At 42.0% G+C, this 7,473-nt stretch overlaps 1 protein-coding gene across 1 annotated transcript in view; it reads left to right on the top strand.

Moving 5' to 3' along the window:
• The first annotated feature begins 3,456 nt into the window (after positions 1–3,456).
• Positions 3,457–7,473, top strand: part of LOC123509008 — a 23,577-nt gene continuing 19,560 nt past the window's right edge. Inside the window, exon 1 of the mRNA XM_045263148.1 lies at positions 3,457–3,611. The gene's annotated coding sequence lies outside the window, so the exon portion shown is untranslated. The remainder of the gene's footprint in view (positions 3,612–7,473) is intronic.

The following is a 7,473-nucleotide window of genomic DNA, read 5'->3' as shown; positions in this document are numbered from 1 at the left end:
AAACTAGTTACATACCAGGAAACATTTACATCACCTGAGCAGCTCACGTGATGCCTTGTTCCCTGACATCCCCTGAGTACCGCCTCCACCCTCGCCTTGCTTCACGACGCATTTACAAGGAAGTTAGCGATGAAAAAGACAACAGTTTGCTATTCTTAAAAGTTTAAAGATTGGCCGTGGCTGTGGAACATGTCAAGGTGTCTCAGAATGGTAGTTAACGAAAGATGGAGAGGTTAGTAATGGAACAGAACAGTGCCTTACAGTGATTCAGCCTTCCTGTGTCTTTGCAATTTTTTCCTAGTTTTAAGATTACCTGTGGCTATTCAATAAGAAAAGCTGTCGCAGAATGGTAGTAAAGGAAAGGTGAAGAAAAGGTTCATAGTGAAACAGAACAGTATCTTACAGTGATTCAGCCTTCTTGTGTCTTTGCTATTTCTTTTCTAGTTTAACGAGTTTCTGTGGCTGCTAAACAAGTAAAGGTGTCACAGAATAATAAGGTGGAAAGGTGGAAAGCTTAGTAGTGGAACAGAACAATGCCTTACAGAACCTCAGCCTTCCCTGTGTCTCTGCTATTTTTTCCTAGTTTAATTAAAGATTGGCTTTGGCGGTTGAACAAGTAAAGGTCACACAGAATAGTATGTTGGAAAGGTGGAAGAGTTAACAGTGGAGCAGAACAGTGCCTTACAGTGACTCAGCCCTCCTGTGTCTTTGCTATTTTCTCCTAGTTTAAAGATTGCCTGTGGCTATTCAATAAGTAAGCGTGTCTCAGAATAGTAGTAAAGGAAAGGTGGAATGGTTAGTAGTCGAGCAGAACAGTGTCTTACTGAACCTCAGCCTTCAGATGTCTCTATTTTTTTTCTTTTTTTCAATTTAAAGATTTTCTGTGACTGATGAATAAGTAAACGTGTCTGAGAATGGTAAGGTGGAAGTCTCATAGTGAATAAATTGTTAATCCTTCAATACCATGACGTATTTCCATTTTCATTCTGGTGACTATTTGGTGATTTTATACAGCTTCAGAAACTTAGATGGGGGATTAAAATAGTGAAGACTGTGGCTGTTAATCTTCTGACCTCCACAGACCCTTCCTAATGTCAATAAAATGGTCTAATCGTACACCAATCTCTAGGTAAAAAAGTATCCCAGTAACGAAGGGGCTAAGAAAAGGCAGGAAAAGATTAATAGGTGCAGTGCCTAACAGTGACTCAGCCTTCCTATGTGTTGAAACCTTTGCCCAGAATATCGAGGCGTCTGTGCAAACCATTCAATACATCGTAAAGCAGCAAATAAAGTGGACATTCTTATCGGCTTTTCCTTTCCCTTGTGGCAAAATGTGGCCTTGACAGTCACCTGATAAGCGCGCTGCGTCTCTTCCTCTTCCTCTTTTTCTTCTTTACTTCTTGCTCCTTGTGATTCTTTCAATTACACCATTATTGCTTCTACTACTACTACTACTACTACTACTACTACTACTACTACTACTACTACTACTACTACTACTACTACTACTACCATTATTACCGATACTACTACTATTAGTACTACTACTACTATTACTTACTACTAATACTACTAATACTGGTACTACTATTTATAATAATAATAATAATAATAATAATAATAATAATAATAATAATAATAATAATAATAACAGCAATAATAACAAAAATATTTATCTAATAATCGATGTACGTTTTTCAACAATAAAGAAAGAATTACAGATCTCTCTCTCTCTCTCTCTCTCTCTCTCTCTCTCTCTCTCTCTCTCTCTCTCTCTCTCCCAGGAACCATTTATTTCCATCCGCGTCACTACAATAGAAACTTAGGAACACCAGAGCACTTCCCCCAAGAAAATTCTCTCGAAGTACTGCGATAACCAGGGAGTAAGTGGAAGGGAAGCTACAGTGACGGGGAGCTATGAGGGTCCCGTGGTAATCCCTGCCGGAGATGCATCCTGTAACGTCACCACCCATCGTGCCACTGCCACGATGGGCTACTTTGACACCAGATGCCACTGCGCTGGGCCTTCTTATCGACACAGCCAGGTGATCAAGTGAGAAAAGGCAATGCAGCACTGTTTTACTTCCAGTTTTGTGTGGGTTGTTTTTTCACCCTATTTCTGTTAATCTATAAGGGTGATTGTTGCTTTTATTGCTATTTTTGGTGAATGCGTGGCTTTTACTCCTTCGTGTGCTCTGTAAAGGGGAAGAGAGAGAGAGAGAGAGAGAGAGAGAGAGAGAGAGAGAGAGAGAGAGAGAGAGAGAGAGAGAGAGAGAGAGAGAGAGAATACAAGGGGTTCTGAAGGTGTAGGTTATCATTTAGAGAGTGTAAGAGAGAGACAACATTAAAGACAGTAAATATAACACCCGAAGAGAGAGAGAGAGAGAGAGAGAGAGAGAGAGAGAGAGAGCAATAGACACTTCATTTAATTAGCTCTTTGACTGCATGGCGTCTGAACAGCAATTACGTGGCGTTTGATGAAGGAAGAAGACGATGGATTAGGAAGAGGAAGGAAGAAGAAGGAAAGAAGGAAGAAGGAAGAGGAAGAAAGAGGAAGGCAGGGAGAGTGAAAGAAGACACTGAAAGGCGATAAGAGAGTTGACAAATTGACATGATGAGGTACAAGTGGATGATACAGAGCTGAGGTTTTGAAAGGATAAAAAAAAGAGGAAGAGAAATGGTGAGATAAAAATTGAGAAGAGGGGAAGAGGAAGAAGGGAACATGAAAAAAGATGGAGACAGAAAGGGAGAGGAGGAGAGAAAAAGAGCGAGAGAAAGGGAGAGCAAGAAAGGGTGGGGATAGGAACAGAAGAGAAAGAAAAAGAAGGAAGAGGAAAAGAGAGAGACAGATGGAAAGTGAAAGAAGAGAAGAGACAGCAAAAGAAAGAGAAAGCAAGAGAGGGTATGATAAGAAAGGAAGAGGAAGAAAGAGATAGAAGGAAGAGGAAAAGAAGAGGCTGAAAAAACGGAGAAAGGAAAAGGAAGAAGGGGAAAAGAGCGAGAGAGCGAGAGAAGAGAGAGAGAGAGAGAGAGAGAGAGAGAGAGAGAGAGAGAGAGAGAGAGAGAGAGAAAGGAAGAGGAAGTAAATTAACAAAAGAAACAATCGAGAAAGAAAGAAAACGAAAGAAAGCAACAGAAAAGAAAAGGAAGAAAAAAAAAATACCAGAAAGGGAAAAACAAGAAAGAAAAACAAGAAAAGAAAAGAAAACAAGAAAAAAAAAAAGAAAGAACGATAAACAAGAAAACAAAAGCAAGAAAAATCGCTAAAAATCAATAACAAACACAACAGAAGATAAACCACCAACAGGACAGGAGTAGGAAAAGAGAGAGAGAGAGAGAGAGCGAGCGAGGGAGGGAGACAGAGGGAGGGAGAAGGAGCGTCAAGGGGCACATCGTATGACTAACTCCCTCACTGAAAGCCCCGCCCCGTTTCCTCCCACTGCTACATATAATAAGGGTTCCGTGCCGCTTCAGGTCAGTTAGACACCACCACTCACGCAGTCAACAGCAAGAGACTCTGGAATTCTCACTCTTGGATCTACCAGTGCCTTCTTGTGCCCGCCAGTGCCCGCCAGTGCCCACCAGTGCCTACCAGTGCCTCAGTCTCATTGGTGAGTTGAAAAAAATGGTGCCAATGGATGTTAACCCTTCAAATCTCCCATCTTTCATTACAAGTGCTACTGAAATCTTCGTCTTCGCCTTCGTCTGTAGTCTGTGTGTTTCTAGTGATGTGCTGGTCATCATTCGGACTGGTAACCCTCGTGATGTGCTTCCATTGGTGATGTGGCGGGTACGGTGTGTGTGTGTGTGTGTGTGTGTGTGTGTGTGTGTGTGTGTGTGTGTGTGTGTGTGTGTGTGTGTGTGTGTGTGTGTGTGTGTGTGTGTGTGTGTGTGTGTGTGTGTGTGTGACTTGAGCTGTCATAACGTCAGAGTCAGAGTCGTGTGATGCGGTGAATTAATAGTGATGTGATGGTGTATTTCTGTCCTCTCTCTCTCTCTCTCTCTCTCTCTCTCTCTCTCTCTCTCTCTCTCTCTCTCTCTCGGTGTTCCTGGTGACCTGTATAGCCGCCCCAGGACAAAATAGTGCTAATATCACCAAGAGAAAGAAGAGACTGGTTCAATTTTACACTCAAGGCAAAAATTGTAGGAAAATATTATAATCAAGGTTCACATTGTAACTTACTGAGGGTTTTGATGGAAGAGCGTGTATATACATTTCACTATTCACTGCACCTCTCTCTCTCTCTCTCTCTCTCTCTCTCTCTCTCTCTCTCTCTCTCTCTCTCTCTCTCTCTCTTAACCATAATCTAGGTCATGATTGTCAAAGCAGAGTTATTTTCTCCTTTTCTCGCTTTAGAACTTTATTATCTGGATCGTTTCTCTCTCTCTCTCTCTCTCTCTCTCTCTCTCTCTCTCTCTCTCTCTCTCTCTCCTTGGCTGATCTCTAAAATTTTCCTATCTTTTGTTTTTCAACTTTTATATACGCAGTAAAGTTTTATATCCTCCAACACACACACACACACACACACACACACACACACACACACACACACACACACACACACACACACCGCGTAGTGTAGTTGTTAGCACGCTCGACTCACAATCGAGAGGGCTGGGTTCGAGTCCCGGAGGCGGCGAGGCAAATGGGCAAGCCTCTTAATGTGTAGCCCCTGTTCACCTAGTAGTAAATAGGTACGGGATGTAACTCGAGGGGTTGTGGCCTCGCTGTCCCGGTGTGTGGAGTGTGGTGTGGTCTCAGTCCTACCCGAAGATCGGTCTATGAGCTCTGAGCTCGCTCCGTAATGGGGAAGACTGGCTGGGTGACCAGCAGACGACCAACGTGAATTACACACACACACACACACACACACACACACACACACACACACACATTTTTTATTGCCTCACCTGTGTGTATCCTTCCCGCATCCTCTCTCTCTCTCTCTCTCTCTCTCTCTCTCTCTCTCTCTCTCTCTCTCTCGGCGGCTCCCACACCACCACCCTTCCTTACGCAACACAAGAACCCGCGCCACAACAAAACAATGAGAACCACACTCGGGAAAACTACCACGCCACAAACTCCACCACATTCCACCACATTCCACCACATCTTGACACACTCCCTTTAAAAATCCACTCCCTTTATATAGAGAATCCCATTTTTTTTCTTCCCCTTGTTTTTTTTAGTGTTTGCTTTACATTCGTGGATGTTGATGGTTTTCTGGTCCTTTTCATTAGTTTTCCCTTTGATATCTCCCTTTAGAATTCCTTGTCTATGTTTAAATTGTATTCTGTGACTCCTTTCTTTATATATTCCCTTTATATATCCTTCAATATTGACAAGGTAATCTGTAACTTCCTCTTATGTATCTCTCTCTCTCTCTGTCTCTCTCTCTCTCTCTCTCTCTCTCTCTCTCTCTCTCTCTCTCTCTCTCTCTCTTCTTTTGTCTTCATATCTCACATCCAATCTTCCTCTTTTTCCTCGTCCTTTTACTTTCACTCTACTTTTACCTCCCTCCAGCCGTGCATTCATTCCTGTCCTCCTTCCTCCTTCTCTCCTTCCTTCACTCTCTCTCTCCCTTCCTTCCTTCCTTCCTTTCTTTCATAGTTTGTTTTTCTAAGTCAGTTTTCTTTTCTACATTTTCTCTCTTTTTTTTAGTTTGTTTCCCACACACACACACACACACACACACACACACACACACACACACACACACAGTACTCTTCTCTCCTCTCTTGTCTCCTCCTCCTCTTCTTCTTCTTCATCCTAGTCCTCCTCCTCCTCCTCCTCCTCCTCCTCCTCCTCCTCCACCTCCTCCTCATTTCCTCCCATCACTCTTCGCTTCACAAACACCACCCTAAAAAAATTAACAGCAAAAAACCTTTACACCTTAAATGTCACCCTAACACGCCAGAATTATAGAATCCTCACCCTGATCAAAGCGCAAGGCAATTAATCCCTTTCCTCCTGGTTTTTTTTTTTTTTGGTGTTTTTAAAGTAATGATGAAAAAAAATGTTTGGAGACGAAAAAAAATTAGTATGGGTATTCTTATTTTTATTTATTTATCTATTTATTTATATTTATTAATTTTTAGAATAGATCAATGCTGTGTAATAAAAAAACTATTAAACCCCTGAATTTCCACCCTAAAAACCCTAAAAACCCTTAAATCATAATCCGCCCTCCTAACCTAACCTAACTTAAAAACCTAAACCTCTGAAATGACCTCATAAAAAATCAAACCCGCTGAATTTCCACCCCAAAACCACCAGAACCTTAAGATATAACCCTAAAATCCTAACCTCGCCCATCTCCCCACCCTCTCCAACCCCATCCCCGCACCTGTCACGCCTGGAGTCTCACCTGTCCCCATTATTACCTGCACTGAACACCTCGCTAGCGCAGTCACGGTGTGCAGTGCCTCGGTTCGCATCCCGCTGCTCGCCGCGGTGAAACGAATGCATCTACTATCACTACTGCTGCTACTACTACTACTACCATTACTGCTACTACTTCTACTGCTACTACTACTACTACTACTACTACTACTACTACTACTACTACTACTACTACTACTACTACTACTACTACTACTACTACTACTACTACTACTACTGCTGCTGCTACTACTACTACTACTACTACTACTACTACTACCAGAGAGAGAGAGAGAGAGAGAAGCAACATGGGGGAGGGAGGGGAGGTGTGATGTCTCGGAAATGACTCATAACTATTGCAGCTTTGGTTTATGTCTCACTGTTTCGAAACTAAGACACAGCGGGAATACAAGTGGAGTATTATGAAGCCCCATGAAGCACTGAAGCCTCCTGGAGCTGCTTCATTGAGACTGCTTCGAATCTAGCCCCACTTCGGCTCGTAGGGAATGTAGAAATGGAGGAATGGTTGGTGAAATGGAGGAAGATAGTGGAAAGTAATGGAATGAAAAGAATCTGGTGAGAATTAAGTAGTGAGTGAATGAATGCACACACACACACACACACACACACACACATCTCTCTCTCTCTCTCTCTCTCTCTCTCTCTCTCTCTCTCTCTCTCTCTCTCTCTCTCTCTCTCTCTCTCTCTCTCTCTCTCTTCCAAAGTTTCGTTCTGAATAGGAAAAGTTCAAATGAAGGAAATGATTTGTATTTTTTTTTTTTCCTTTCTTGTGTTTCCTTTTCTCCTTTTCTTTTATTATTTCTTTATTTTTTCTTTTCTTTGTTTGTTATTTGGTTGTTGTTGTTGTTGTTGTTGTTGTTGTTGTTGTTGTTGTTTACAGATTTAAAATATACGCAATTTATTGACACATACATACATACATACACACACACACACACACACACACACACACACACACACATAATAACAGTATAAATAAGAATGTTATCTCTTTAATTATCATACCAACCTGTTTTCTCTCTCTCTCTCTCTCTCTCTCTCTCTCTCTCTCTCTCTCTCTCTCTCTCTCT

This window comes from Portunus trituberculatus, chromosome 25 (genome assembly GCF_017591435.1).
Source record: "Portunus trituberculatus isolate SZX2019 chromosome 25, ASM1759143v1, whole genome shotgun sequence".
NCBI classification, from domain to species: domain Eukaryota; kingdom Metazoa; phylum Arthropoda; class Malacostraca; order Decapoda; family Portunidae; genus Portunus; species Portunus trituberculatus.
Note: the sequence above shows the minus strand (reverse complement) of the source record. Positions and strands in the feature narration are given on the sequence as shown.